Raw genomic sequence first — 5,996 nt, forward strand, 5'->3', positions numbered from 1 at the left:
AAGACAAACTTGGGAAATGGTCCTGTTTTTGGTCCTACAGGTGTAAATTCTCAAACAACTCATGGCATAAAGTGGTAGAAACTACAGGTTAGTTGATTCTATTAAGCTAAATTATGAATTATCATTAAATTTCATTTCATAAGAGTTTGCTTGTATACATAAAGATTTTATTGTGGGTTCAAGTACAAATTATGATTTTTTTTGATAATAGGGCTTGAACTCGGGGCTTGGGCTAGCCTCCTGAGTACCTAGGATTACCAATGTAAGCTACCAGCACCCATCTAACTATGATTTTGTTTTTAAATGCAAAATATCATCTTTGAGTCTTAATAATTTCATTAGCCAGACCATGACAGAATTTTATTAAAACATTAAAATATGTGTAATAGGATCTAGTAACGAGACTTTTATGTGGACAGTGTATGAAAAATATAGTTATAAAAGCACTTTAAAGATTAATAAGTATCTTACTATTGTTCTTTAACATGGAGATAGCAACAAAGTCTGTGAAACTCTTACCTTTATAAAACAAACTTACTCAGAAAAAATCAGAAGTGGTGGTGTGATAGAACATTATCTTTGCTGCTAGTATTTAATATATTGACCTTTAGGAGGGATTACAAGGCAGATCAGATTAGTGGGAAACTATATACAGTGGCCTTCATCTGTAATTATCCTCTGTTTTATGTACATAAATATATAATCTCATAATTTAAAATATTACTACTGTCATATTAGCAAGAAGCAGAAATAGAAGAGATGGAAAAGACATTAAATTCTAGGTTTTAGTTCTGGCTTTGCCCTTTAAATAGAGAAATAGAGACAGGTTATTTAAAATTTCTATTTTTGACCTCTTTTTAAATTATGGGAAAATACTGGAACTGATCATTTCAGAGACAGTTTACCAATTGAAAATTATATACCTGTGCATGTTGAAATTTTAACTATGAATATATTTATGAAGAATGTAGGACAAAATTGTTTAAACATTTTTTTATTTCTCATGTGCTTTAACCTAAGGAATAACTTAATTCTTAATATAGAAATAAAGTTTGTCTTTATTGATATTCAGTGCCCTGGACTCTTTCATATCTCATCCAAAATTAGAGATACATGTCTCTGAATTGGTATTTTAAATTTTATAATTTCTAAACATGCAAAAATTGCATATAAATTCCTCTTTAGAGCTGTTTATTAAAAATGAAACAATTATATTACATACTGGTGCATATTCAACAAGATGATCAATTATATTCTGTTATAGATTTTAAATGTCCTGAAGTAAGGCTATCTATGACAACATCATACTGAATGACAGTGTGATTATAAATTTTGGATCTAATAGATTTCAAATTAAGTTGGAACTTATATCTTTATACAATTAAATATACATATTTTAGTCAGGTGCCAGTTGCTCGTTCCTGTAATCCTAGCTACTCAGGAATCTAAAGGCAGTTTGGGCAACAAAGTCTGTGAAACTCTTACCTTTATAAAACAAACTTACTCAGAAAAAATCAGAAGTGGTGGTGTGATAGAACATTATCTTTGAACAAAAGCAACTCAGGAACAGCACTCAGGACCTAAATTCAATCACAGGACTGGCACAAACAAACATGTATATATGTGTGTGTGTATATATATATATATATATATATATATATGTATTAATGTACATATGTATGTATATAACATATATATACAAATCTATATATCTACACATACATGTATGTATATATCACATTATACATGTATATATTACATATATCCATACATATATCCATACTTATATATACCTATATATACATATATATATATTCTATTATATATATAATTTTATAGGAAATATGCAAATTGCTTTAACCATTCCTTCCTTTTTTTCTTCAGGATTGAAAACTAAAGTGCTTTCATGAACAAAAGAAGAAAATAATTATCATCATTAGTTATTCTGTAATTAGAAAATACATGTCACAAGAAGTCAATAATGTCAATAAAATGACTAAAAGCATTGTGTATTATTTTTTCATTAAACTTAAAAGTTTTATGTCAAATTAAAAAAGTGTAAGTGCCTGAAGCTGGTGACTCATGCCTATAATCCAGGCTACTCAGGACATTCAGATCTAAGGATCATGGTTCATAGCCAGCCAGGCAGGAAAGTCTATGAGATTCTTATCACCAATAAACCACCAGAAAACTGGAAGTGGCACTGTGCCTCAAGTGGTAGAGTGCTGGAAAGTGTGAGCAGTAGGGAAAAGAGACAGTGTACAGAGGCAGTGTGCAGACCTGTGTTTCTTGGTTGAGGTTGCAAGAAAGTGCCACTCATTGCTCTCCCATGGTCCATAGGAGGAGGACAAGTCTCCAGTGGCAGCAAGGCCTGAGAAATTAGCCTTGCCAACGCAGTCTAAAGGTTGTAGGGAAAGAACTATAAGCTCTAGAACCCTGCAGTAGCTTAGCCAGCATGGAAGAAGAAATAGAGCTACCTGGCAAACTGTTTTGGCCAACTAGCACAGTGCTGCTCTGGAGCCCATCCATCCTGCAGATGGGGAATACTTACATAAACTTCCTGAAAATGGGCAGGAATGTAGAATTTCTGGAGGACAAAGGGAACTCCATGTCACTAGCATTCCCATGCTACTCCTTGCTCAGCCTGTTTTCCTTCCTTCTAAGGGTTTACCATTCCTTTGCAAAGTGTACAGTTTCATGCTGCTCATTTTCAGATCTTGCCCAAATTAGGCAATGGAGTGTGTTTTTCAAACTGACCCCAAAACCTGTGGCCAGCAAATGATTAGTGATGCATTCACTTTTTTCCAGGGTTATCATGAAGCAAAACCTCTTTCCCCAGCTTCTCAAGGAGACTCGAAGTACTCAAAGTTCAGGGCATACACCCAGTTGCCTGACATTTATCCATAGGTGGTGGCATACTTCGGTACAGCAGACTGGTTTAACACATCCTGGTGTGTGTGTGTGTGTGTGTGTATGCTGCTTCTGGATCTTAAAATTAGGGAACCATCTCTTGGCTCAAGGCTTGTGCTCTACTACTTGAACCATAACCCTCCATCTGTTTTTTTTGTGTTTTTTTTGATACTTAATTTATGAATCTTGTAGACTTTCATGCCTAAGCTGGCTTTGAGCCTCCAATTTCATTCCAGGCCTCCTGAGGGATATATTACAGCAGTGAATTCTAAGCCAAGAATATTTATTGATATTTGGGTGTCTGCAGTGATCCCCTGTAATCCTAGCTACTCTTGAGGAACTGGGTTCCTGAAGATGACAAATCCAAGCTAGACAGTTATCAGGCACATTTAGCACTGAAGCAATGGCAAGGAAAGAGATCTTCAGGGAATCTGTTCCCTGAAGGGGAGAATACACCTACCTCTACTCAGGGAAATTAAAAAGCAATGTTCAGGCCCCAACTGCGCAGGCTTTTCTGGTCACTTCACACACATTAACTTTAGGGTAAAGCCAGAAGAGGATAAAATCACATAATCAAAATGTTTTCATTGCATCACGAGGCTATTTACTTGTGACAGTTCTCTAAGTTCACTAAGCTGGTGCTTAGTGCTATGAACTTCTCTCAACTATGCTTTTACTTTATCCCAGAGGTACTAGTATGACACACTTCCATTTTTGTACTGCAGCAATGTTGATTGCTCACCTTCTTTCTTCAGTATCGCAACTATTACTCAGCAATGCATTGTTTAGACTCCACATACTTAATATTTCCTGTTGTACTTTTTGCTGTTTTAATTCCATTGAGTATAAGATCGAATACCAGGATTTATAGTATTTTTATATTGGTTCAGGTATGGATCATTCCCTTTATTAGTATTGTTCTTCTTTATCACTTCTTTATGATTTTAATATGAAGTTTACTGTATCAGGTCTTTAAGGTTTGGAAGATGGTTTTCCATCCCTTCAATCAAAATGTGTGAAATGTGTTTCTTGGAGACAAAAATTGGATTTTTTTCATCCAGGTTGCTGCTGTACATCTATTGATAGAATTGTGCCTATTGATGTTTAATATTACTATGGAGAGAGATGCCATATTTCTTGCCATTTTGTTGTTTTAAAGTTGTATCTTTCCTTTTTCTAGTTTATCAGTATAATCCTCTTATTTTTATTCATTGACTTTGATTGTATTCTCATAGTTTGGTTTCTTTTAGTATCCTTTGTGGTGCTTGTTTCTTGTTCATGAATTCCTTTAATAAATCTATTATCTATCTATCTATCTATCTATCTATCTATCTATCTATCTATCTATCTATCTATATCGATCTATCTATCATCTATTTTGGCAGTTGTGGGGCTTAAACTCTGGGCCTGGGCACTGTCTCTCAGCTCTTCAGCTCAAGGCTAGCATTCTACCACTTGAGCCACTGTACCACTTCTGTTTTTTTTCTGCTTATGTGGTGCTGAGGAGAGCATGCAAGGCACATACTCTACCACTAAGCCACCTCCCAGCCCCTGGTCTGTTTCTTTAACTTCTACATATTTGTCAAGATGAGATATCTAAAGGTTGTTAAAAGTTTTCTATTATTTTCTTGAATAAGTTTTCAATGCCTTTAGATTTTATTCATCTTCCTCATCTAGTCCAATTACATGTAGATTTAATCAGACTGAATCTGTTAGTACTTGAATGCCCCTTTTTCAGTGCCTTTGTTTGCTCTAATTCTGATAACCTGTTTTCAAATTCTTTTTCTGACTGAACTTTGAACTGTTTTTTTTGTAATAGGAAGATAAAGTTATCCAGCTTCCTAGCTTTTGATAATGTCTCATATATTTTGAAAGTTCTTTATGATTTCTATCTTATTATTCTCCTGTGTCCTGAAATGTCTTCATTTCATCTGGCTGTTTATCTCTCTTCTTTTGGAATTCTTAAATTAAATTAATTAAATTCTTAAAGTCCTCTCTTCCATATTATCAGCTATATCAATCATTCTCACTTTGTTTAATCTTTCCTTACTCTCACTTACATCGTCTCCTGTGGTGTTGGTTTATGATGATGGCATGTTTTCTCACTTACCAATTTTTAAAACCTTTTCATGGGTTCAGGGGTTTTAAAAGTAGTTCAATGTAGGTATAAAGTTCATTCATCCTGGGACAGATGATAGTAGTGATAATTAATGGAAAAGATTATGGCAGTAAGGAATGGTAGAGAGGAATAGTTTGGTAGAAAGATCAGTATGAAAAATCAGTATAAATTTATAGAGAAAAGAGAAGAAAGAACAAGTAAAAGAACACAAGGTATGAGGTGGAAAGAGAATAAAGAAACTATGTAATCTATTCTAATGAAGAAAACAATTAGGAATTAATGTCTCTATTTCTAAACACCCGGCTAATTCTAAACTGCCAAAGGTAACTATAGCTTAAACTACATTTTTAAAGAGAGGAAAAATACAGAAAAGTAAAAGGTCTAAAATTCAGTTAGTACTGTCTTTGCTGATGTCTGGCTCCCTCCCTCCCCACCTAGTTCTCTCCTGAGAACTCTGTATTTCCAGTCTGAAGTCTGTGGACTGAGTTGGATAGGTTGTAAGAAAGTGTCTTAGCTTTCCATATGTCTTTTTCCTTGTCGCCTCTGGGGACAGAATATTCACCCTCATCTCAGTCTTCATGGATGCCAGGCAAGGAAAAGAATCTGCTGTCCTACATGGACTTGGGTTGTCAGGTTGGTCTCTACCTGTTTGGGTTGTATGTGTTCCCTGCATGGGTTTTGATATGCTATCACTGTCTTTATGGGACTAAAAGATCATACATCTTCCACTCAGGCCCTAGAATTTTTAGGCTTGGGGCAAAGTATGTCAAACTCCTTCAGGTGGTTATAGGGTTCAGCAGCATCTCTTTCCTGGAGTCCTCTTGGACCTCTAGGTGTTTATTCTTCTAGTGAATGGAAGCACAAGAAAGACTTTGTTAGCTACCTGTTTAGGGCCTTTGGCCTGTTGTGGATATTAATGTCAGGTACAGTTGGCTGCCTGCTTTCCTGTATCTGTTCTTTCTCAAGC

This window comes from Dipodomys merriami, unplaced genomic scaffold, assembly GCF_024711535.1.
Source record: "Dipodomys merriami isolate MVZ:Mamm:240054 unplaced genomic scaffold, mDipMer1.0.p SCAF_123, whole genome shotgun sequence".
NCBI classification, from domain to species: Eukaryota; Metazoa; Chordata; class Mammalia; order Rodentia; family Heteromyidae; genus Dipodomys; species Dipodomys merriami.